The sequence below is a fragment of the Pseudophryne corroboree genome, chromosome 5 (assembly GCF_028390025.1).
Source record: "Pseudophryne corroboree isolate aPseCor3 chromosome 5, aPseCor3.hap2, whole genome shotgun sequence".
Taxonomy (NCBI): Eukaryota; Metazoa; Chordata; class Amphibia; order Anura; family Myobatrachidae; genus Pseudophryne; species Pseudophryne corroboree.
Genome location: NC_086448.1, coordinates 679,477,280 through 679,505,014, shown reverse-complemented (window position 1 = coordinate 679,505,014; position 27,735 = coordinate 679,477,280). Strand labels below are relative to the sequence as shown.

At 38.2% G+C, this 27,735-nt stretch overlaps 1 protein-coding gene and 2 long non-coding RNA genes across 5 annotated transcripts in view; 1 reads left to right on the top strand and 2 right to left on the bottom strand.

The window, feature by feature from the left end:
* Positions 1–27,735, top strand: part of TOX (thymocyte selection associated high mobility group box) — a 367,184-nt gene that overhangs the window by 111,732 nt on the left and 227,717 nt on the right. The window lies entirely within an intron of this gene.
* Positions 4,739–16,119, bottom strand: LOC134929321 (uncharacterized). The gene is made up of 3 exons (XR_010178466.1): positions 15,982–16,119; positions 9,992–10,189; positions 4,739–4,921 (listed from the first exon to the last, which is right to left on the bottom strand). It is a non-coding gene; the product is annotated as an uncharacterized LOC134929321 (long non-coding RNA).
* The window catches only part of LOC134928258 (uncharacterized), a 93,507-nt gene continuing 84,152 nt past the window's right edge, over positions 18,381–27,735 (bottom strand). The window contains exons 2-3 of the long non-coding RNA XR_010177873.1: positions 21,865–21,919; positions 18,381–18,470 (exon numbers count right to left, since the gene is read on the bottom strand). This is a non-coding gene — a long non-coding RNA (uncharacterized LOC134928258). The remainder of the gene's footprint in view (positions 18,471–21,864; positions 21,920–27,735) is intronic.

Sequence of the window (27,735 nt, the reverse complement as noted above, 5' to 3'; positions counted from 1 at the left end):
GTAATTTAATTTGGCATATTCTTCTGCATGTCTGCACCTAGCAGTAGGTGCTCAGTAATATTAGTAGTGTCCCACTCTGAATTACATTTATTTATAAAATCCTTTTGCACTCTTAAGTCAAAAAGAGCTGTTAATTGTTACCAGGGAACTGCCTGATTGCAGACGGGATGTCTCGACCAGATCCTTGCCATAATTAGTAACCACTGTTGACATTTAGATTTAAATTGAATTTTCTTCTAATTAAACCCAGAGGGGGTTGATCCTTTCAGATGTACAGGTTAATAAAATTAGTCAGAAACTGTTAAACAGTAAGCTGAATTCTCTGTGCAAGTCATCCCTGTGTATTGTTAGCCTGTAATTAAAATAAAATAATTTGCTGCCTATAGGGGCTTGTGACTTGTTGCCCTCTGGCGTTCTGACAGCAAAAGGTTAACTGTAGAAACAGTATGTAGTTGTTTTATTTATTGTTCACTATGATATTTTATGTTGATATGATTGTCACTTCAGATACAGGCATCAGATATATATGCCCCATAGGAGCCTGAGTGCTTATTATGTATGCAGCATGTGCAATCGGCTACTAAAGTACAGTAACAACCTTGTTTCAAGCTTATGTTATTGGTAATCCTTTTTATTTGTAAACCCAGATATGAAAAGAAGCTCTATTAAATAGATTCTCTAATTCAGGTTCTCAAGTCTTTTTGAATATGATGCCACAATCTTGGAACACCTATCTTTGGGCAGTTTTGCCCATTCCTTTTTCCAGCTTACTCTCAAGCTCAATCAGGTTGGATGGGAAGTGTCAGTACACAGACATTTTCCGATCTCTCCAGAGATGTTCAATCAGATTCAAGTCTGGGCCACTCAACGACATTCACAAAGTTGTCCTGAAGCCACTCCTTTGATATCTTGGCTGTGAGCTTAGGGTCGTTGTCCTGCTAAAGATGAACCGTTGCCTCTGTCTGAGGTCAAGAGCGCCCTGGAGAAAGTTTTCATCCAGTATGTCTCTGTACATTGCTGCATTCATCTTTCCCTCTATCCTGACTAGTCTCCCAGTTCCTGCCACAGAAAAACATCCCCGCAGCATTATGCTGCCACCACCATGCTGCACTGTAGGGATGGTACTGGCCTGGTGATGAGCAGTGCCTGGTTTCCTCCAAACATGACACCTGGCATTCACACCAATGTGTTCAATCTTTGTCTCATCAGTCCAGAGAATTTAGTTTCTCATGGTCTGAGAGTGCATTTTTGCAAATTCCAGATGGGCTGCCATGTGTTTTTTTTTACTAATGAGTGGCTTCCATCTGGCCACTCTACCATACAGGCCTGATTGGTGTATTGCTGCAGAGATGGTTGTCCTTCTGAAAGGTTCTCCTTTCTCTATAGAGGAATGCTGTAGCTCTGACAGAGTGACCATAGGGTTCTTGGTCACCTCCCTGACTAAGGCCCTTCTCCCTCTATTGCTCAGTTAAGACGGCCGGCCAGCTCAGGAAGACTCCTGGTGGTTCTGAACTTCTTCCATTTACGGGTGATGGAGGCCACTGTGCTCATTGGGACCTACCTTCAAAGCAGCAGATATTTTTCTGTACCTTTCCCCAGATTTGTGCCTTGAGACAATCCTGTCTCGGAGGTCTGCAGACCGTTCCTTTGACTTCATGCTTGGTTTGTGCTCAGACATGCACTGTCAAGTGTGGAACCTTATATATACAGGTGTGTGCCTTTCCAAATCATGTCCAATCAACTACATTTACAATAGTTGGACTCCAATTAAGCTGTAGGAACATCTCAAGGATGATCAGTGAAAACAGGATGCACCTGAGCTCAATTTTGAGTTTCATGGCAAAGGCTGTGAATACTTATGTACATGTGATTTCTTAATTTTTTATTTTTAATACATTTGCAAAAATCTCAAAAAACTTTTATCATGTTGTCATTATGGGGTATTGTGTGTAGAATTTTGAGGGACAAAAATGAATTTATTCCATTTTGGAATAAGGCTGTAACATAACAAAATGTGGAAAAAGTGAAGTGCTGTGAATACTTTCCGGATGCACTGTAAGTGTAAGGCAGGCACAATTTGATGCAAAAGAATGCCAACAGCATTTTATTTTCAGTTCCACCACATTAGCAAAACTGGAAAGTATATCATCAAAGCTTATTTCTATTAAAATATAATATTCCAAGCTTATAAGTGCTAGGTAGTGCAAGTCTTGGTAGTCATTGGTTCTCTCTCTTAATACCCCTTTTACACCAAAATCCTGGATCCGACCCGGGATTTGGAACACAGTTCCAAGCAGGGTCAAACCCGGAACTCCCACCTTTTACACTGCAGTGACAATCCAGGATATTCCCGGATCGGCACAGTTTACACTGCACACGTGTGCAGTGTCTTTTGGGCCAGTGCTTAGGGATGATGTCATCTCTAAGCACCGGGAAACCTAGCAGACTCCAGTGCATCACACTGGGTGCAAGCGCAGCAATCTGGAAGCTGCTGTGATGCACCCAGCCTTGGGTGCTGCATGGCAACCGGCACGGTCATAGACAGAGTGTGTCATGACCACCAGCTTCCCGACTGCCCGCCTGACACTGTGTTTTGGGAGGTCTGCCATGTTGTAAATGGGTTCCATGTCGGATGACCCGGCTTATCCATTTACACCACCTCCTACCCAGGTCGATTGCCGGTTGGATTCCCAGGAAAATGGACCCATGGTTTTGGAGAGGGAACCCTTTTACACCGCCAGCATTTCAAGTTTTTGTGCGCTCCCATGCAAAAACCCAGGATATTTCAGGTGGTGTGAAAGGTTTATAAAAGGTCTATGGATGATAAACCACATGGTATTTTTCATTAGGCATCTGATCATTGTTTAATGCGGGTTGAAATCTTGTACAGTATGTGGCTTTTGTTATTTGTGGGAGAGAGGTGGCAAATTTATGTGTGAACTGCGGGCTTGGGTGTGTGATAGATAATAGGATTACTTGTGGGAGGTATTTCAAGTGTTGTATATTATGAGTGAGGATTTGTGTGCTTCTTGTTTTTCTCACTCACCTCACTCTATACTGTGAAATTTTTGGTTTGGTTCATTGGTGGTTGTTGGCCAAAAAACTTTATTGTCAGTGGATACAGTGATTTTTTTGTGTGTGTTTGTACTCAAACTGACATCTTTTTTTTAAATTAAATCTTTAATTTATATAACTACTGTAGTTCCAAAATCATGAATAAATTAATTATATAGTTTTAGAAATGAATAAAACAACCATCTGAACACTTATCCAGAGTAAGGAAGCTACAAGAACTCTTGTAACTTTACTTAACTGCCGGCTCCTTTTTTACGAGTACCGCTACCATTTTCCAAAGAAAAAGTGCATTGTGGCTACATCTAAGCGTGAAGGTGCCTCATTTTTCATGACCACGTGCTCACCCAGTGTGCTTGTGTGTCTTAGACCATGTTTCTTAGCCCACGCCCCATTGAGAATGTATTGCGCGGTAATTGACGCAGCTAGGTGCAGCCAGGTGTGGGTGTGACTAGGTGAGGCGAAGCCATGATGAGCATGGCTACATCTGTATGTGGCTAAGGAGGTGGTTACAGAATTTTTACAACTGTGATGCCAGGACACAACACAAGAGGAAGACCTTTCAATTAGATATATACTAGCACAGCTCTGGCTACGTCATGTATCTTGTGTTCATTGCTATGTGCTTTTGACATTTAAATGGGTTTTTTTGTGCCTGTTTTCTATTCCAGCTTGTGCGACTCTAGTTCTTGCATGTTTCTTGTGTTTCTAGTGATGAGACTAATGCATGCGCTTTTTTGTCCTCGTTTATTTTTTAATGTATTGTGTTCCTTATTTATTGGGTAGAAACACATTGTTGTCAGTGAACGCATATTTCTTATGACCACTGGTTAGTGCATATGACTGATGAATGATTTTGTTGCCACTTTTTTCCAAATTTCCTTTTATCATATTACTTTTCAATTAACCGTGACATATATTTTCACCAAATCTAAGTGTGTGGTTCATTTTTATGATAAACTGGTTACCAGCCCATCAATATGATGCAACAACATAACAGTAATGTCAGCGCCGGCGGATCTGCGCGCCCAAGTGGAGTAACACTTGAATTGATCTGTCAGACACTATCTAGTGGCTGCTGGTGCTCAAACCACTTGAATCCCCTACCAAAGAGGTGAGGAGAAGTGTTAGTCTTTTATTATATAGTTTAGTTATGTTAAGATCTATTTCAAGAGAGAAATTCTCAAATGGTTAATTTGAGTCTTCATTTTTTCCCCTTTTATTTTTATATTTTTATTTATTTGTGCCTGGTCCTCTTTGTCCCTCTCTCCTATAAAGTTTTTTTCTTTTGGACTTTTACATATGCCATACACATCATTAAGCCTCCTCTATGTTATTCAGTGACTCCTTCCCTTAAGAAAATTATTTAAAATTGGTAATTTTAATAAGCTTTTATCATATAACATGTAATGTACAGTTAAAGCAAAAATGCGTTGTTTCAGAGATCTACTTACTTAAATGTATATTTCAATATGCAAAATTATTTTACGATACATTATTCTTGTTTATTTAAAGTTTTTAAAAGTATCTCAGAATCCATGTTATTTATTTGTTTCCTTAAAACATAAAACACTTGTTTAGTGATTCCTCAACTTAAGGACAAACTTAGCAAAAGAGATAATAACAAAAATCTTTACTTCATTCAAGGGGCACATTGAAGTTTTTTTTTTCTTTCTTTAATTAGCAAGTTAATTACACTTTTAAGCATTCTTCTGGTGGTAATTCTAATTCTTCTACAAATCATTATCTCCTTTTCAAAAACTCTCTGGTGGAAAACAACTATGGCTGCCAGTCATAGACAAACTCATAGCTCTCCGCATGTCATTGCAGATACTATTTATCCTTCATACTGTGTGAAGAAATAAATCAAGGGGAAAAAAGTGTTAACCAAACTGATTCTTTTAGCCTTCCTCATTGATTTATGGTAAAAAAAACACATTTGTTTAATTGGATTGCTACTTTAATCAGAACTATCGCTGAGGGGGATACACACGGAGCGATCATGCTGATATTCTAAGCAATCTAGTCAGATTGCTTAGAATATCGCTCCGTGAGTACCCCCCTTTAGTATCATTGCTCAGATTTTAAGCAGCACAATTATACATCAATGCAGTACATTAGATAAAATAAGATTAGAATTAGCACAAAATACAAAGGCAGGGTAGAAAGTATGGAGGCAGTGATGGGTGGGGTAGTGCGATTTACTATGACTAGTAATAACTTACATTGAGAAAGGAGTAATAAGTAAAGCAGCACTAAATTAATCTATGCAAAGCAAGTGGCTACACAGACAGGATCAGAGATGCTAGTGGGTGATAGGAGACAAGGGAACAAAGGAACAGAAGTGTCAGGGATGGTTCTAAGAGTAGAGAACTAGGAAAGAGGATTAAGAAGACACTATTGTGTCAATACTTTGGTTTTTATTTGTTAATTCTATAGAATCACATTTTCCTTTTCATTAGATATTTTGGCCTCATAATGTTCACTGCTATGGAATAAGCTGATTCTGGTAGTACATGACAGCAAAATATAAATGAATGCACAATACTCAGTGACATACTGTAGTTTTAAAAAATTCCAAGCTATACAACACTCACTGACATAGTTAAAAAAAAATTCCAAGCTATACTGAAGTAAGTTAAACCAAAATGGGAATATATATCTGGGAAATTATATTTACATGGCAACTCTTTGAGTCAGTGCCTCACCCACTGAATTTTTTAAGAAAGTCAAAAGCTTTACAGATAGCTTAACTAGAACAATGAGAAAAATTAGGAAGAGTCTTTACTTCATTCTCAAGAAACAATATATATATATATATATATATATATATATATAACCCACTCTACCTGGAAACCAAATTTTGGGCTGACTACTATTTAAGACTGAGGAGGGCCTCCCGCAGCTGCTCTGAGCTTTGATCGCAGGAAGATTGTCTTCCTGCCTTCCCAGCCTGGAGATGCTGGCCAAGTGTGATGACCCCGGTGGCTGTCGGAGATTTGTCTTACAGCAGCTGCCAGTAGTCATTTCTGACATGGTCTCATCGGATGGCTTGGCTATGACCACGTCAGACAAGTGGTTAAATAACAAAATAAGAAGTAAATCATAAAAAGTAATAAATTGTAAATTTCTAGTGTAAATTTCAACACAAATGATTGGTATTTATACAAAAGGAATGGGAAGTATGCCTTCTGCATTGATTTTTCATTTACTGTAAAATACCTAAAAATGTATCCATAAACGTTACATATATAATTTTTTTTATTCATTTAAATTAATTAAATTCTAAATTGTGATAATGTTACTAAATCAAACCAATGAAAAAAAATGCTAGAGCTAATCTGTTGATTTAATTGTTTTTCCACCATTGAATAACAATTTTCACCATACCATCTGTACTCGGGTTATGGAAATCTGCAATGTTAAAAGTGGAAAACTAATGTGTTTAAGAAGTTTAGCTGAGATTTACATGGAATTAATCTATACTCACTTTCAATATGGTTGACTATTAATTTTAAATTTCTATGTTCAAGAATTGTTTGATCCATATACATGAAGGAGCAAGGTCATGTGATGGCATAGGGGGAGATGTACAAAGCCTTTAGAGAGTGATAAAGTGGACGGAGTACTAGCCAATCAGCTCCAAACTGCCATGATACAGACTGTGTTTTAAAAAATGACAGGAGCTGATTGGTTGGTACTTTATCTCTCTCCACTCTACAAGGCTTAGTACATTTGCAACAAAGACATTGTGTGTGGCAGTTAACAAAGAACTTACGGGAAGATGTGTTAAACAGTGATAAGTGTGGAAAAGTGGACCAGTGGGGAAGTTGCCCATAGCAACCATTCAGCTTATCAATATAATTTTATAGAAGGTACTTGATAAATGCTACCACAAAGCTGATTAGTTACTTAAGGGAACTTCTACAGTGGCCCACTTCACTTATAGTTTTATATATCAGCCCCTTAATTTGTAATGCTTGTATCCAGGTGCATAATTAGACATTTGTAAGATTCATCAATTTTTTTTTTAATGTGACAGCATGTAATGTTCATTGGTGGAAAATTACACATATATGCATGGGGATTTCATATGGTAGGTAGTCCCCCCAAGCAGATAGCCCAATAACTGTTGTCTCCTACCTGCTGTCGGTTTTTGCTTGAAAGCTTTGTAAACACTCATGAAGGGATGTACATCAAAGTCTGATAACAGATATAACTTTTTGATTTAGTTTATTGGGGTATTAATAAAATCATTAATTTCACAAGGGCCAAAGAGGGGCTGCCACATGATTGTGTTCTATATATTCACTTTATGTATAAGGGATTTGTAAATTACAGTATATTGATTGGCTGTGTGTACTCAGTCAAAACACTTTCCATTGTTTCATCTAATTATCTAAAGTGTTTCAGAAATATATCTTCCTCAAATGATTACTGTAGGTGGTAAATAGGTGGATGCATCAACTTTTTTTTTTTGAGTTCCTTACTGATTTGGAACCTAAAGGAAAGTCTTAAGGGGTTTGTTTACTAAATGTTAAGTTTTAAAACCAGCGCTTCCAACTGTATTTATGCCTGAAATTTAAAAGGGCAATGATTTTGCTAGTGAATCGTAGCTAGTAAAAGTATTGCCCTTTTACATTTCAGACAAAAACACAGTCGGCGGTGCAGGGTTTTAGAATCCAGTGCTTAGTATATAAACCCTTAAATGGGCCATGCTTTAGGTAGGTCAGCCTGGACATAGGGCCTAATTCAGATCTGATTGCAGCAGCAAATTTGTTAGCTAATGGGCAAAACCATGTGCACTGCAGGGATGCAGATATAACTTATGCAGAGAGAGTTAGATTTGGGTGGGATGTGTTCAAACTAGTGATGAGCGGGTTCGGTTTTACTCGGTTTTACTCGGTTCTCAAAACGGCATCTTATTGGCTCACGGATGTCACGTGTTTTCGATAGCCCATAAGGTTCTGTTTTGAGAACCGAGTAAAACCGAGTAAAACCGAACCCGCTCATCACTAGTTCAAACTGAAATCTAAATTGCAGTGTAAAAATAAAGCAGCCAGTATTAACCATGCGCAGAAACAATATAACCCACCCAAATCTAACTCTCCCTGCATATGTTATATCTTCCCCACCTGTAGTGCACATGGTTTTGCCCATTAGCTAACAAATTTGCTGCTGCGATCAGATCAGAATTACCCCATTATCAAAATGTCAACAGTCGAAATAGAGACCTGATAATATTTTGAATGTCAACATTTTGATTATCTACATTCAGATTGGGCCAAAATATCGACATTCATAATATAGACATATCTATATAATGAAAGTGCACATTTTGACCATTTCTATATTTTGATACAGTATGGCAAAAATGTTGACTGAAAATATTAACATGCCTATATTTTGACTATATGTTAAACTACTGTATGTGCAGTTTCCTATGTTTTGAATGCTGACATTTTGACCCTGTCAAACTATCAACATTCAAAATATAGGCATCTAGATACAATGGGGGGTCATTCCAATTTGATCGTAGCCCTGCAAAAAATTTCAGGGCTACGATCATGTCCATAGACATGCGGGGGGACGCCCAGCACAGGGCTATCCCGTCCCGCATGTCAGTGCTGCTCCCCCCACAGAAGTGCAAAAGCATCACACAGCGGCGATGCTTTTGCACTTTAGGAGTAGCTCCCGGCCAGCGCAGCTTTAGCGTGCTGTCCGGGAGTTACTTGTTGCTCCCCGGCCCGCAGCGACTGCACATGATGTCACGCAGCCGCTGCGGCCCCCCCCCCCCCCCGCACTGTCCGGCCATGCCTGCATTGACCGGACCGCGCTCACGAAATGGCAGCCAAATGCCGCTATTTCATCCCCCCCACCCAGCGACCGTCTCTGCCTGTCAATCAGGCAGAGGCGATCGTACTGCAGCGACGGTCTTTGGCCGTCTGGCTTGTGCCGGCACACTGCGGAGCTGGCGCACTGCGGCGCCGGAGCATGCGCATTTCTGACCCGATCGCACCGTTGCGATAAACTGCAGCGTGCGTTCGGGTCAGAATGACCCCCAATATGCGGACATGGTTCTTACTGACACCTACTAACTTCAATACTAACTTGATATTAACCCAATATATGTCTATAAATGTCACTCATTGTGTATACACACATTTCCAATAATAATGAAAGTCACAGTATTTTTTTTAAGTCACAAAAAATACATATGTTGTTATTGTGCAACGAAAATGTAATAGCCATATTTTCAAATGACATGATCAAAATGTTGATATTCAAAATATAGGAAACTCCACTTACAGTAGTTTAACTTGCATTAAAAATAATTTTGACTGTCAACATTTTGACCATTTTTAAAATATAGTCACAGTCAAAATGTGGACATTCATAATAAAGACACGTGCATACTTTAAATGTCGACATAATGACCATGTCTGTCTTTTATATGTTGACATTTTGACCATGTCTATATTTTTATTGTCAACATTTTGATTATATTGACATTTTAGACTATTAATCGCCTACATTATGTCCATGTATACATTATGTACATGTCAACATTATGGTTGTCTACATAATCTACCTTTTCAACAGTATGATGTCTATACTATGATTGCCTATTATTTTAATGTATAAATAATATACCACACCTGGATCATTCCACCTTGGCGTATCTCAATTAGAAATAACTCTCTGCTGGAATCCTTCCCTCTGCATATCAGGGCTCCAGGAATTTATCAGACCCATAATAATGGACCTCCACATGTAGTCTTACTATGATATGAGTTGGTCTTACTTCCAGCTCATATCATTATGTAACTTCAGGCCACTAACACAGTTATCCCTGTGCACTGAATATCGGCACTGGGAACTTGAATATCATAAATCCAAAGAACGACATAGAGCTTACTTGCTGTCTGTTTGCCATCTCCCCAGATATCAGGTCCTACATTGCGGTGATTCAATCTAGTTATGGACACCACCAACACAGGTTATAGTCTCAGGTGATGGACCGCTGTAACTCAGATAAGCATCTCCTCATGAGTATTCCCCCTTCATTGTGGAGTCCCATTGTAATCATGAACCGCAACAGCACAGGTTAGAGGTTCTAGAACAAAGACAAGTGTAATTTAAATTCAAGGGGTGTGGAGGGGTACTTTTTAAGTGTTCTAATATAAAGTTGGTGTTATCCATTAAAAAGCATAGTCCTCCATAAGTATCCCTATGTTATCCCATTAACATGTTAAACCTAGTTCTATTTTTCTTAATTACTTTTTATCCATTGACAAGTTTTCTATACATACATAGAATCCATTAGGCAACTACATGACTGTAATTAACTTTATAACTTCCCTTTTTTGTTCAGATGAGTTTAGAATGACTGACCCTTCATAAACAAAAGTTTCTGTTGTTAATGTATTTTCTGTAATTTAGTTTTAAATAACTTTTCTTAGAAGCTATTCAACTCTACTCACGTGTGATGATAATTTCACTGGTGTATATTTGATTGGATACAATTTTAATTTCCTCATTAAACTCAGGTGCCACATTAAACTACTACCTTGTGCTAAATGGAATCTGCATAAATTTAAGGTAAATGTGGATAAAAAAGCAGGCATGATATTTACATCCCCTTCCTTTTTACATGTCTGTCTGTCTATCTATCTATCTGTCTATCTATCTATCTATCTATCTATCTATCTATCTATCTATCTATCTATCAATTTATCATCAGTAAAGAAAAATATGTTCATATTTCAAAAAAAATATATCTGAAGTTCTGTTCTGCCTTTGCCAAAAGAGACCTAAGAGTATGCAATATTTTTATGGAGATTGTATCACCATGTAAATACATTGAGGTCAGTAGTAATCCATTCATTGATAGGAGTTTGCAGATGACTGTTAAGAGATCCATTCTTGGTTCTCAAATTGTGCACACCACAAATGATGGAAATGAGTAATACAAAACTATATCCAATAGAGAGGCATAATACATTATACCTGACTATGATCTGAAGAGCCGATTCATGAGCCAGATATGGCAGGAATGTTTTATTGTGTGACCTTGTAGCATAGAGTAATATTTTGTTCATGGCAGCCTATTACTTTCTGTTCCAAAACAATATATCTAACCAACTCTTTTAACTTTTTATTCTTGCTTAATATATACAATACCAACAGTGGTAACTCTTCTCCGTAATGATTTTTATTACACCTTGTAAATATTAATTTTATAATATACTGTAAAGGAACAATTTTAAATGGTTATCTGTGATAGATAGTTTTGCATTCTAAATATCAAAACAATTTTAATTTCAGTTTATTGCAATTACTAACACCAGGTTGTTGTATCTTGTAAATTCTTGATATAGTATGCACTTAAAAAGCTAATAAAGTCACTATTTAGCCTAATATATTTCAAAAGCATTGTAATACTTAGCTGGATAATATACATGTACTAACTGTAATGTTTATATTACACTGTAAGGTTTATTTTATTTGTGATCTAAACCTGTAGATTGTATTTATTTATTAATAATTTCTTATATAGCACAGCATATTCTTTTGCGCTTTACAATTCTAAACAACAATGAAAAAGCAAAACTAGGTAATATTAAACAGACATAGAGGTAGAAGGGCCCCACTCACAAGCTTACAATCTAAAGGGAAATATGCACTGATACACAAAGATTTTGCATAATGTTCCAGCCAGATTGCAAAGGTTCTTGGTGGGCTGTATGATATAGTCTCTCAGCAATTATATAGGAAAAATTATGAAGGTCATGTGGGCTGTTCTGAAATTTGATAAACTTGCCTGAAAGGTGAGTTTTCAGGGAACATTTGATGGTTTGGAGACTAGAGGAGAGTCTTATTGTGCGTGGTAGGGCATTCCACAGAGTGGGAGTGAGTAATGAGTTTGGATGAGAGACACAGAGGAGAAAGGTCAGGTTAGGAGATATCTTGAGATAATCAAAGAGATGTATGTTGATGTAGTTTGGTTAATAGCCTTATGTAAGTGTGTAAGTAAAAAGTATTTTATATTGAATATGGTAGAAAACAGATAGACAGTGAATAACAGCTTTTGTAGAAATACAGTGTTGATTTGTGAAATTTATATACAGTGATAGTATCTGTCATGTCACGAGAACTTAAATAATTGCACTCTTTGCTCCTAGTTGTCTGACCTGTATCAGGTCTGCAGGCCTATGTGTCAAATTTGTAAAAGTCCTATCTATGGAAGGGTCAGTGTGGCAACCGCCAGAGAAAAGATTTTCTAGGGGGAAGCCTCTTTAATAAGAAATTGTACCGCTGCATACTTCTGCTATCTCCATCTCAGGTGATGAAAGGAGAAAAAAAATGTAAACATTTTTGTTTTTTCAATAAAGCATTTTTCAATCAATTTCAAATATTTATTATTTTGTTTTTCCTGTGAACCCCTTTCCCGCTCTATAATAGTGTTTTGTTTGTTTTCTTACTCAGTGTGACAACTCTTGTTTTGACTGGCCTGTTTCAATGCTGTTTTCTGTTGTTGCTCGAATATGTGCTACAATGCACTGCTCGTGTATATTTATGTCTTTCTTGCCAATATTTCATTGACATTTAGTTTGTCCTATTATATTACTCTGAGCTATAACTTCCTATTGATTGGCATATTGACATGTTTGTACTGAATATGCTTAAAAAACTTTTTTTTAATATTATTTGGTTTGATAATTTAATATTATTTTAACACTTCATTAAGACATAATGGCAATAATTGATTGTATGTGGGCAGAGCCGGCCCTAACCAATATGATGCCCTAGGCAAGGATGTGGCTGGTGCCCCCTAGCACCGCCGCTAGTTCTGCCTCTGACCCTGCATCCCTTTTCCGGCACCATCATCCCTCACCCATAGGAGTCTCATTTTGGTGCTCCTACCACCTATATTTTAAATAGAACAGTGTGCACATTTTGCGCACAGCCCAAAAATGGGCGTGTTCTTGCTGGGAAGGGGCATGGACACACAATAGTACCCCTAATTCAAATTACGCCACACAGTAGTGCAACTTTATTCACTATATATCATGTGATAGTGTGCTTTATTCACATTACATCACACAGTAGTACGACTTTACCTTATATAGTGTACTCCTCACAGTAGTGCCCCTTATTCACATTCAATCACACTGAATTGCTCTTTATTCACATTACACCACACCATTTTGCTCTTTATTCACATTAGACCACACAGTAGTGCCCTTTCTATATGGTACGCCACACAGTAAAACACTGTTATACACATAATGCCACACATTAGTAATGCCTTTATACACATAGAACACAATAATGCCCCTTACACTTGTCACACATTATTAATGTCCTTATAAACATAATGCACCTTACACATTATTCCAACATTTATTAATGCCTGTATACACATAATGTCCCTTACACATATGACACACTTTATTAATGTCCTTCTAAACATAATGCGCCTGCCCTTATACACATAATGACACACATAGTGCCCCTTACACATATGCTGCACATTATTAATGCATTTATACACATGACACACATAATGCCCCTTACTTACACATATGCCAAACACTATTGCACAACCAACCCACCTGTACACAGCACTCTCACGGCCTCTAACACTGTGACCTCTGCCTCTGCTTGGATACAGATGTGTCCTCATACATCTTGCATCAAAACGCCATACAGCAGGAGATGCCTCATGTGAGTCAACTGGCAGCTCTAGTGTTCACTCTAGGCTGTTTTAGCAGGGCGCCGCGCCCTGCCCGTTTTTTAGCAGGCAAAAACCACCATGCCCCTTTTGCGGCGCCCTGCTAGAACAGCCGCCCGCTTCCTGCCCTCCCGGCATGTATAGATGCCGTGCGCATGCGCGCGGCATCCATTCACGCATTGGGAGAGGGCTGGGGGAAGCCCAGCACCGACGGAGGTGCTGGGCACGTCCCCAGCAGTGACGTCGCCGGCCACAGATGCTCTCTATAGTAGCGTCTGAGGGCCGCACCGCGCCCCTAAAATTACGTAGGCGTGGCCACTCCCCCTAATTTGCGTGACCGTGCCCCCATTTCGGACGCGCGCGGCGCGCACATGTGCCCCCGGAGTCCGGCGCCCTGCCCCTTTTCACTCCTAGAATGAACACTAAGCTCTATGCCAGCTCTGCTAACGTCAGGCACCATTTTTTGCCGCATATGTGTCTTATTTGCATTGCTATGTGACTAGGATGCACAAGCAACTTCTGCTGATTAAAATATGTGTCATGCCTATGTTCTGTGTGCGGCTGTGTCTGCATATGAAAAGCTACGTAACAGTGATTTCCAGGAATACATTGTAATGTAGCATTTCACATGCAGATACAGCCACAGTCACACACAGAATATAGGCATGCTGCATATCATTTTAATCAGCAGAAGCTGCTTCTGCCCCTAGGCACTGAAAAAACTTAATTTGAAAAACTTTCCGTTTTTTTGAAGTTTGCCAAATATTATGTTGCCCTATCTGCCCTAATAATAAATAGCCCCATTACATAAAACATGCAGAAAGTAGCATTTCTGCTTGTGTAACAGGCCCATTAGTGATGACAAATGGGCCCCTAACCCTTAAAGAATTCTGCCTGACTAAAAGTTTCATTGTTTTTGTATGTATTTGTGCATGTGTATTCTAGTACAGGCTGTCTAACTGTTGGCTGGTCTAACTGTTGAATGTAATAATCCCTATCATTCCTGAAAATTTACAGAGACTATGTTGTGTAACATATATATGTTTTTTTTTTAATTGTTTTGGCCCATGAGCAAATAGTTCTAACCTAAATGCAGACCTTATCATGTAAATACTTGAATAGCACTATTCTAATTTGCTTTTATTCTTCATCTCTGCCTATTTGAGTTCATTAATAATATTGAGAGCATCCAAATTGTATTTGTTGCAGTTGAATAATGAAAGAGCTGTGTTTAGATTATGGTAATAATATTTTAAAATAAAATGACTGACAATGGTTCTGCATTTTAGCACATTACACATGCACCATAGTAAGCATACTGTATGCATTATTGACATACTTACCGACTTTACGGCTGCCGCCTTCAGCTCAGTCAGGACAGCACAACTGGGGGCGTGGCATCATCATAGGTGGCACGGTGCCCGGGGGGAGGTGTAGATGCGCCATTGTGTCCCTGTCCCCAATATACAATGCCCAGATTACCAGCACTATAAACCGTGGGCTACGATTACCTATATTGGTGCTCATTGTTTGAAAAAATCTGAGTGGCAGTTTGCTTAAACTAATACATATAGAAAGAAATACATGAAAGAGTTCTGGCAAGTAAACACGTAGCATTGCCTCCCATACAGTGTTATATAGCACCTTTCAAACTCTGCATTGCACCATTTTGATTATCTTTCCATTGAGAATAACGGTGATACGACTTCCAGTCTGGACAGAGCACACGGCAGTGGTTTGATTGTGAAGTGGCAGAGAAAGAGTGTTTTATTTATTTTTTTATTTTAAAAAAATAGAAAAATAAATGAAATATATTTAAATAACCAAAGAAATTGTAAAACTGTTTCTGAAGTAATTAAAAAATAACAAATTAAAGAAATTGATGTGTAGATATGAAATCACCATAGAGATTGTGAAACTGCCTGTGAATAGAAATGTGATCTTAAGAAACATCATTTGTATCATTAACAGAGACCAATTAAGTCTAAACAACAGGAAAAACAACTACCATTAATAACCTTATATCAATAAAGAAACATAAAATATAAAACAACATTTTAATCAGATGTTTCTTACTTTATCACATTGGGCTATATTTAAGAAGTGACAACATTACATGCCTCTGCATCTTGGCATGATTCAACATTTGAACATTTGAAAGCATCACTCACATTCAGTGTAAAGCCCGGCTTGCTTTTGAGCTCCAGTCCATTGAGAATGGCAGCTTACAATAGCCACCACTTTGCAAATATAGTCCATAGTCTCCATTTCTTTCATTTTACTTCACTGTAAGTTACTTGATAGAATCCTGCAAAAACAAATAATTTTAATATATGTCAATTAAAGTAATTTTAAATAAATATGATATATGCATGAATGCACTATATTTTTAATATATTTTTTTGTTCTCTCATTTGTTCTATGGTTCCCAAACTCTCTTGAATCATGGCGCCCTAGGGTATCAGCACGTTTTCAAGGCACCCCTAGTCCAGAAGTTTCTTATTGATAAATTCCAAACAAATATTAAATTAAGTAAATTGTGCTTATATGTCATCCGTAGGTTCAGTTATGTGGCTATGGACATAGGTTCTAATTGTCTGCTCATGTTAAGTTTGTCAGCCACCAGCACTGGTTTTGCCTATCACTTTAAATAGAACAAAAACCATGGATGTTCCCGCACAGGTTCAATCCCGACAATTACCTCCAAAATATTAACCCAAGTGAAAATCTGGATATACACGGGGGGGTGCTACCTGCTACCTGTTAGACAAATGTGTTAGGAAAAGACAAAAAAGGGTAGCGTTATGGTGCACAAGTATCACTTTGACAATAAATAATTTATTTTGGTCCTGGACCACCAACCCAAGGCACCTCTGTAAGTGTCTAGAGGCACCCCAGGTTAGAGAACCACTGGCACTGGTATGGATTGTTGGTAATAGCAGCCCTTGAGGTGGAGTGCTGGTGATAGTACCCCATAAGGGGTATTGTCAGTGGTGGAAAGTAGTAGTAATAGTAGTAGTAGTAGTAGTAGTAGTAGTAGTAGTAGTAGTAGTTAATAATTTTATGTGGATGCATTAAGGGACAGTAGACATTTAGCATCAAGGCAGATTCATAAAAGACCCTTTGATAAAAGATTAGTCAGCTTTTTACTGAACAATGAAAATGTACATTTATTATAAATGATTAACTACATATAAGGGATTGGGATACATAAAAGAAAATATAAACTTCATAGGAACATTTTGATGAACAATGTAAACAGATTTAATTGAAAGTATGACATATATATAATATGTTATATTGTTTATTTGATATATGTTATATGCATATAATCCTTTTATATTATCTTTGCTACACCTTCTAACTTTGTAAAGATCTGTAGGCATCAATGTTGCTTTAAATACAAACTATATTAAATTATAATTTTTCTTTCTTTCTTTCATCAACATAACCTAATAATAAAATTGAAGGAATGTGCTGCACTATTAGTTTAGTAGGCAATTACAGTATGTTATTTGTAAACTGTTCACTCCTTTAATAAATATGAAATTAATCATTGAATACCATTTAAAATTCTTTTTGGACACTTCATTAAAAATTAATATAGGCTTAACTAATTAAAATATCAAAGAGGAGACATAATCTCATACTATATTCAAAGCGTACACCAGCATTCTGATTCACAGATGTCCTTCGTAATCAAAGGTATGTATAGATCTTACATTTTTTTTGTAGAACAAACACTGCATGTAATAAAGAACAGAAGCCCACCTCACACATTCTTCAGTCCACATGCAGCTTATGATAAATTACATATGTCTTCCAAGCTTTTCACTCTCATTAAATACAAATCATTATGCTGATATTATTTCTTTATTAGCATTCTAGTAGCGTGGTAAATTAGGGCTTTCTTGTGGCCCCTGTATGTGAGAAGCTGTGTCAATAAGAGCTGTGAAAACTGTTGTAAAATAAAGAAGGGGGGAGGGATTTGGTAAAATGACTGCTTATTTGATTAGGAAACTGCAGTAGTTGTTTAGAATTGATTGTATGTCCACGAATGATAAATTAGAACATAGAATACTGCAGTAGAAAAGTGGTTTAGGTGTCATGGTAATAGTATGACTATTTTTATCTCTCAGTTGTAAACCATAGCTTACACTGGCTGAAATGACATTGAACTGTTTCCCTGTATGATGATTTACAGCTAGGATAGTGCATTTGTAAGACCAGATGTCACATTTTATGTATTGGAAAGTGTCATTCCTGATGACTTATGTCTAACGATCCCATGCTTGAATCAATAGAATGCAGTCATTTCCATTTCTTCGAAGACTGTTTCCGACATAATGCGCACTATATTTCACTCATTTTAATGATACCGAGAAGCACTGTATTTAATAGAAACAGTAAAAAAATGTGTTATTTTATGTTCTGTATTGTGCTGCACCCGAATAATGTCAGAGATTCCACACGTACAAAAAAAAATAAGTAGACTAAATAAAAAATACAAAAAGAAATTGTACAATTCGAAGATTCCTATCATATCATTGAATCATAATACTTGCCTTTAAATTCTTGACAGCATTTGGGTTGAATAATCCAGTGTTCTTTATTTTTTTTTCAAGAGAGATATTATTTGATATCTATGTGTTTGTTGTTGCTGTAAAAAGAAAAGGGTAAAAAGGTTAACCAACTATTCTGAGAAATATAGACTTCACTAGACCTGCATAGTGCTACATAAATACAGGCATTCCTCTGATTCATAAACCGCTGTGGACTGATCAAAAGAAAATAGATTGTGGTTATTGCCTTCAATATTAAACTAAATAAACCACAATGTTCTTACCTGAAAACACTTTTATCCCTCCCCCTTTTTATGTTTGTTTTTTTCTCCCCTTCTCTTTTCAGTACACTAAATAGTGACTATTTTTTAAAATCACATTTGCATTTAAATGGAAATCCTTCAATCATTTCAGATTTGAAAAAAAAAAAAACAGCAATACTGTTTCTATTTAATAGCTAATAATGTTTTTGCTATTCCCTCCTAGATGGCAAACATAGAAGTGTACATTTTGTATATTTTACGTTAATTCTCAACTCATACATAATAAAATAAAAAAATAAAAAACTGAAAAAATGTAGTTTGATGAATAAAACAGAAGATTTATACATAGTATGTATGTGTAAATCAATGTTTTACTTATAAATAAATGACTAAATAAGTTTTAAATGCAGTTTGGGGGAGTATAGTCAAAAATCACGAATAAAAAAAATCAAATCGATTTTGTGGAGCAGATTGAATTAAAAGTACAGTTTTTTTTAATTAAAGAATGGTTTGTATACTGATCTCAAATAGTAGCACAGTTACACAATGATTAGCTTGCTGCCTGACAGCACTGATGTCTTGGGGTCTATTACCACCAAGCCTATTTGTGTTGAGTCTGTATGTTCTACCCATGTTTGCATGTTTTTTTTTCTGGGCACTCATTTTCCTGAGGCAATTCAAAAACATACAGATAGTTTAATTGGCTTCTGACAAAATAAATTTACCCTAGTTAGTGTATATGTGTGTACATGTGGTAAAGAATGTAGATTGTACGCGCCATAGGGGCAGGAACTGATGTGAATGACTATATATTCTCTGTAAAGCGCTGCTCAATGTGTGCTCTATATAAATAGCTTAATAAATAAATGATATCAAAACAGTCTTAGATCTACAGGCAGGGCTGATTTAAGGTTTGTCGGAGCATCGGAGCAACGAACTTGGGGGTACAGACCAATAAAATTGTCAATAAAGTTATTAAAAAAGTATAATGTGTATATACTTCCAGCACCATACATGTGTTAAACACACTGTATTGGCCCAATTCACATTACGCCACATAGAAACCCTAGTTCACACTGGAGTATCTATAATGGGTGCAGTGTGTGCGGTGAACATGGGCTCCTGAGTCCAGATTAGACTACGATTGGGAAAAGTAACCTTAAGTGCAGCGAGCGAAGCAAGCCCGTGAGGGTATACTGTACGTTTCCACTAATTTGGCTCTGATATGGTGAAACATACAAAATGCACATGCTGCATCTTTTTTTTTAAATACTTACCCCTCCGGAGTCCCGTGCCGACGTCAGCAGCGCCCTAGAATCACCATGAAAATGGCGCTGCGGCCATTTTCACAGTGTCCTGCGCATGCGCAGTAGAGAACTCACTAGGAAAATTGTCGCCACGCCATTTTCCTGGTGATCTGTGCATGTGCAGTAGAGTCTGATCCCTTTAGTGCTCAGACTCTCCAGCACTGCCAGCAGAGAGGAGCGGGCCCAAATGGAGGAGGCAGCACATGGGCCTCCACCTATCTTAAAGCACCCCTGCTAGTTCACATACTGTATGTCACAGTGCTACCACAACACTGGTGATGTAGCTATGTGTGGGGTCCTCCCAGTGTGTTGGTACTCCTGGCTGCCCTGTTGTTAAGATAGCTTTGTCTATAAGTAACATTATTGGCTGACATTGAATCTCAATGGGGTCGATTCAATTCGGCAACTTATGAATAGCGCCAGGAATTAGCTCCCGACGCTATTCAATTCAGCTCCAGTTAAGTCGGCGATGGCCCGTTCTCGCCGACTAAACAGGTTGAATTGTCGGGAGAACGGGCATTCTCCGACTTAACTCCCCGGCGCGAGGCTGATTCCCGACAGAATCAGCCTCGCGCTGGCCGTGAGGCAGCACTTTTGTCGGGTTTCTTCTCTCATCCCCCGGGGATGAGAGAAGAATTCCCGACAATTGCGGGTAACTAGCAGCTGAATTGAATAGCATCGGGAGCTAATTCCCGGCGCTATTCATAAGTTGCCGAATTGAATCGACCCCAATGTCTATTTTCAAAAGGGATCAAATTAAAAATTGAACCTTTATTATCAGCTTCTCTGCATCACTGTAGGACAGATTCACTTAGCCGTGATGTTTACAGCACAGGTAAAGCCACGGGTTTAACCCTCAGCGCTATTCAATGACTATTCAGTTTCCATGCCGGTGAGCCCGAGTGGGTACATTAAATGCAAACTTTTCCTTGCAGCCCCTTTGAATTGAATATGCCTCTATATTTGTTGTTTCCTGGCAGTTATTAGAAAAGTGAATGTTGTATGAGAAGCCACAAAACTGCCTTTAAAATCCTGGTTTCTGCCTGCCCAGAATTTTATGTAATGTAGAACAGGAATAGGATGTTCTTGGGAGTGTGGCGTTAGGCTGTGACATAATAGCTGAGCTGCAGCACCATACTACTAGAAACTTAGTAACATGGAGGTGCAGTAGCAGGCAGCTGTTTGGGCCTGTCAAGATAAAAAGGGGTGTGGTTCAATAGATCTACGGTAAAACAGGTTGACCTCAAATTGTCAACATGCAAAAGGTTGACATGGTCAAAAGATAAACATGGAAAAGGTAGACAGTAGAAAAGGTCAACAAGAAAATGGTTGACACAAAAAAGGTTGACACAAGTTTCATCATATCAGAGCCAAATTAGTGGAAACATATACCCTCGTGGGCTCGCCTCACTTGCCGCACTTTGGATAAAGTTACTCTTTCCCACTGCATTCAAACTGTGATGCGGGTCGCAGCCAAGTAGCTCCTGTGTCAGGCTCCCGGATGCGACCCGCATCAGTAGTGGAAAAGGGGTTTTATTAAGCTTCTCCCACTCTATTATAATGTAAACAAATTACACACGCACAATTACAATGTGGCTTGTAACTTATTCAACACTAACCTTAAAAAACAAAGCCATATAAAATAGTTTTTCTTAAAACATCTCCAATCCTCAGGGCAGACATTAAGACTAGGGGGTGCCTAAATGAATAAGTCACATTCATCATTTATTATTCAGTGAATTTGTAAATTCAGTAATACTAATTAATACCACATTTTAAATGGGTTATTAAGAAATATAGCTAATGCGTTGACACAATATTTCCAGATTTTGCTCATATAGGTTGAATTTATGTTCATGTATTATAGTTACATTGGTTTTTAATTGCATGTATTAAATATTTTAGAGACAGTAATCACCCACCTGCTAGTATTAAGCTCAGTTGACAGGAGACAGTTGTTTCATAACATTTCTTCACCTGGTAGGTATTAATGGACAAGACGTACAGTTATGATTAATGCTTTGAGAAAGCGTGACATGACCAGCGTTTCATAAAATTACAAACTCTTAAGGTTTAAAATCTAAGACTACAGTGATTTATTGCCGATCACCGGCTTAATATCATCTGCAGATGTCTTTTGTAAAGTAATTATACAGTGATTCATAAAACAAAAATGTCACTTATATATTTCAAATCACATGTAGCCCAGATAGCGGTTTAATTTTTGCTTGTACTATTTTTTGTTTTAACAGTATTGCACTTTGACTTAAATGGATGCTTATCTTTTCAATTGGAAACATATTGATGAGAAATATATTTTGTAGTACAGTGTAAGGAGCAATCCAAGTGTGGTAAGGAATAATGACTATCCTAGTTGTCATATCCACTCTTTTCAGGATTGTCTAGAGGCTTTTCAGATGTGCACTCAGTCACGGTTCATTTATATTAATTATATAAGTTTGTTTTAGAGGACATTAGACAGAGCTACTAGGATATTTATTTAAATAATAAATGTGTGTATTTAAATTTGTTTCTGAATCAGCATGTTAGATTACTCTATCCTCATCCCTTACAAAAGTGCCATCCACTATAAAATTATCACTTCAGTCATTCACTTTTGCAGCAAGACAAGTTATAGTTTTTTTTAATTGCCTACATAGCCTTTGTTCCACTCAGGGCTAAAAATGAGCAAGTGCCTATTGTGAGAAGAGGAGGAGGTGTGGCCAGTGCTGTGTAGGTTTGGCCAGTGAAATGTCATGTACACCCCCTACACTATCAGTCCCAATGTCCTCCTTGATATTTAAAAGTACAACAATGTCATTTTGTGAGAATAATATCATTTCAATTTGAATACTTGATGATATATGGCTACCTGTGTGGCCAGCTGTTCATCATCATGATGCCATGAAGATGGGCCTGATTCTGTAGAGCTGGAAGCTGTAGTCCCATCCACCCCACTGCTAATCTGGCCCTGCAAATGCCTTTTTCCATAAACATCTACACATAATCTTATAGCCTTGACTAAGAAAATAGCAAATGCTGCTTCCTTGGGCCATACAAGTTATTTATTAACAGCTAATAGTTTTCATAGGATTCACTGATCCTCATTTGAGCTGCATTTCTATTGGCACAGGTATAAGGGACCTTAAAGATGTCTCCACCTCAGTACATAGGTACAAGACATAGCAAGCCGAAATATGACAATACACATTTTTTATTATTTTAAACTGGTCGACATAGACAGTGGAATGAGACCATGTTGATAAAAGCCACATCAATAGTGGAGCAGTAGGATGAAGGTCAATTGAAAGACTAGCAGGGAAATGTGTCAAACATTGTAAAGAGTGGAGAAGTTGTCCATAGAAACCAATCACATTCTAACTAGCATTTATCAAGTGCATTCTATAAAATGATTGGTTGCTATGAGAATTTTTTTTATTTCTCCACGCTTTAGAAGATTTGATACATTGCCCCTTAAGCGTCTATATAGGTAACAGTGAAGATGTCCATTGGGTAAAAGGATGGAAGCAACATTCCCCATGTAAGGAGTAATCAGAGACATCTAAAAAGAGTCTCATTGACAGGAAATGTGATGAAGTGACCAAACCTGTCCAAACATGTCCCTTTATCGTGGACATAGGGGCAAATTAATTTAGCTAGAAATGTTTTCAGGTGTAAAAATTGATTTTTGATTTTTTTTTTGTTAACTTTTTCGACATTTTTTTTTTTTTTGCCCAATTTAATCACAATTTTGTTTTCACCTGAAAAATGTTCTATTTTTGGGCAAAAACATTTAGGGGGGGGAATTCAATTAGCTATAGTAAATTACTGCGGAAAATTGATCCTTGGGGGTAATTCAGTTATTCCCAATAGCCGGCACTATCAGGGATTTTGTTTCAACTGCCCAGGACACAGATGATTTTTTTGCCTGAAAAAGCCGTCGTCATAAAAATTGTGAAAAATACAATTTTTTTTGCAATAAAATTTGCCGTGATCAATTGAATTCCCCCCATGGGATCCTGGATAAATCTCTGGACCTTTATGTTTTCACAAAAAAAAACAGGGCTTACAGGACTGGTTATTGGGAATTTTTTTTTTTTGCCTGCTGGATGATAAATTTTACATAGTATTTTATTTTTTCCATGGCTACTAAATGCAAAAAATTATTTTTTTTAGTTCCTGCAAGGAGAATTAGAGTGGGATTTTACAATACATACTGTAATATAATTCTAAGATTTTTTTGTGATAAATAAAATGGCAAATACTGCATTTGTGGTACAGTTTGTACACAGTCATTGCCTCCTATGGCAGAACTTTGTATGAGAATCTTGGTATTTTCTACAGACACTATCTAAAAGCATTATGCATGCATTATTTCCAATTATATTGCACTGCAGAATATTTTAAGTATGAAATATTAATAAATCATATAGGGTGAAAGACCCTTATTAATCATTTGTAGACATTCATGGATTATTTAATAAAGTCTTCATTTATTAGTTGCAAATAATTTATTTATTCTGTTTTATTTCAGCTTTCATCTTCAACAAAAACAAATGTATGCATGTTACAGTGTTATATTTGTTTCTTAAAATTTCATAACTACATATAAACCATGTGACTGCATCTGTATCTTAAACAAAAAATCTGAAGACCCGTCTGGGCACTGAAATAATTTGCTAAGAAATTTTATTAAATAATATGAAAATTAAAAACGAAATAACTATTAATGCATTTTTTTAATTAAAGTATTTATATAAGGTGGTCATTTGAAAAGAAGAATATGACCCCATTTATCAAAATAGAGGTAATTCTTTTAATATAAAGCTGTGTCTATTATAATAAGCAATATACTTGCCAACTCTCCTGGAAGGTCTTGGATAGTCTTAAATTTTGGAGGGCTTTCCCCCCCCCCCCCTTCCAAAAGAGATCACTTCATGACTGAAGTGTGCGGCTGGGAGGTTGGATGATGTGATTTGCATTGATTGTGTCATCCTAGCCTCTGTTCAAAATACAGCAATTTGGGATTTTAAACATTGTGTGTGTGTGTGGGGGGGGGGGGGGGTGTCATGGTGATATGTAGCCATGCTGTGCTTTAAAATGCCACAAAAGTGGCTTTAAACAGTGGGGGCAGACTGAGATGATGAGAATGCTGTGCCACAACCCTGACCTTTAGGTAGGGGTTTCCCCCACTTGGACACTCTCGGAGGGGCTTTAAAAAATTGTCAGCAAGAATGCGTCTCAAGGTAATAGACTGGGTAATGTCATTTACATGGCATTCACTTGTGTCAGTATCAGGGCCGGATTAAGCCTTCAGGGGGCTGGGGTATTTAAGAAAGGAAGACCATCCCCCTTTGTCAGCTCTCCCACCTCGGTGTGCCCGGTGTGTGTGTGCCTCCTCCCCCCACTTATCCATAAGGCAGCAGTAGTGAAGGTTCAACCTGCACTTCTCCTGTGGGGACAGACTCCCAAGCCTCCTGTGGCACAGCATTTGGGTTAATTCTGCTCATCTCCAGCCTCTACTGCTACCAGCAGCTCTTCAAGCAGCAGCATGGCAAATGTTGCCATGCTGCTGCTGGGAGAGCCCTTCTGGTTGCAAAGGCAGGCAGTGAGAAAAATAGTCATAGGTAGCAGCAGGCTCAGCAACAGAAATCATATTTTTGGGGGCCCCAATCCCTCACCGCTAGATACAAGTCAGTCATTTTACTTATTTTATGGACTCTCTTGCAACCCTCTAAAGATATGGTTTCTTCCTGAGCAGATAGCAACTTCAGTTGGTATTCACTATTCATGTAGGTGATCATGTGGTCTGGAAAACATCTGTTTACATAGGAATATAACCAAAGTCATCATCATACAACAGAGGTAATGGTTTTTTTTTCTTAATTGGTGTTTAAATGAAGATTAGTGGGCCCTAGCATTTTCCTTCTAATCTTGAAAGTTGTGTAAAATTCTCAGCCCTTTCCCCGTTGTGTCTCTCCAACAGTCTCATCCCTCTGTGTCTCTCCATAGCCTTAGCTCCCCCCGAGTCTCTGCATAGCCTCAGCTTCTCCTATGTCTCTCCTTAACCTCAGCTTCCTGCCTGTGTCTCTCCATAGCTTTAGCTCCCCCACTGTGTCTCTCCATATCCTCAGCTCACCCCCATCCTACTGTGTTTCTCCAGCAGTCTAAGCCACCCCATGTCTCTGCAGCATCCAGAGCAACCTCAGTAATCCCCTTGCCATTTGGCTCTGCAGCAGCCTTAGTGACTCCCGCCTCATGTCTCTGCAGCAGCTTCAGTGCACCCCCCACTGTGTCTCTGCAGCAGCCTTACAACCCATACACATTTGCCTATTTTGAGCTCAGAGTAGCTCACTTTTAGCGTCTCGAGCTACTTTGAGCTCAATCTCGGCCAGTGTGTATGGCCTGGTGATGAGCGGTGAACGCTGATGCGCGCTCCAGCATCATTGCCAGCCGCCGACATCCATCAGGCTGTTTGATCAGCCGAGTGAACCACTTTCCACAGACTCCTACTGTGTAAAGTGGTTCACCCCCATGTGAACATCGCTGGTCCAGGTAAAATTGGATCTTTCCCTGCTCCTTATCAGTCCCCATGGCAGTGTAGGCAGCGGTAAGATGCTTCTAGGTTCTCACTTTGTTCTTCAGTGTGCGTGATATGATATCATGTGCGCAGCACAGCATGAAAATGCATTTATTGTGACACTTGATCCTGGCCACTCAATGCCTGCACAGAGCTAATGACTCTAGCGGTGCAGGCACGAGGCTCAATTACAATCATTCTGCGGCCTGGTCTAGGTCATGGCAAGTGGAACAGCAGAAAGGGCTTGGTTAGAACAGATATAGCCGGGAGGCCACTGAGAGATGGGGGCCCAGGGGTACCCCTGTGCTACCCCCCTTAACCCAGCTTTGGTCAATGGGGGTAATTCCAAGTTGATCGTAGAAGGAATTTTTTTAGCAGTTGGGCAAAACCATGTGCACTGCAGGGGAGGCAGATGTAACATGTGCAGAGAGAGTTAGATTTGGGTGGGTTATTTTGTTTCTGTGCAGGGTAAATACTGGCTGCTTTATTTTTACACTGCAAATTAGATTGCAGATTGAACACACCCCACCCAAATCTAACTATCTCTGCACATGTTAAATCTGTCTCCCCTGCAGTGCACATGGTTTTGTCCAATTGCTACCAAAATTTCTGCTGCGATCAACTTGAAATTACCCCCTATATCTCTACTGGGATTTTAGAGCATAGTTTATGATTCGGCTGAGAGAGAAGGACATATTAAATTAGCTATGGATTGAATCGCATGGTCTGTTCCTACAGGTAAAGTGTCCAGAGCTATTCAATTACAGACCTGCAAACAACTCATACGCAAAACCAAGGTCCTTCCTGAGGTGCAAGCAGAAATGAGCGTTAACTGCTTCTTACACAGTGTAAGAAACGCTGCTCTAACCAGATTGTATAGGTTAAAAATGCCCACCCCTAACTCTTCTACATGTTTTAGTGAGACTTACCATACTAGAGTAATTTTTAATTGTCCCCTAGAGCTTTGTGTATTTATTTTAAGAGTCACATGATCTGTATTAAAACACTTTGGGGGAAAGTTAAGGTGCGGCTTCAACACACTGCAGGCTTTCATGCCTTTTGATATGTGGTTTATAAATTCTGCATTTAATTTTAATAACTGGGGCAACATTTATTTCAATAATATAAAGAAATGTTGATATTAATAATACGGGGTAACAATCATTCATTCATTTTAATATGTGCATATTTATTTTAATAATATAATGGAACA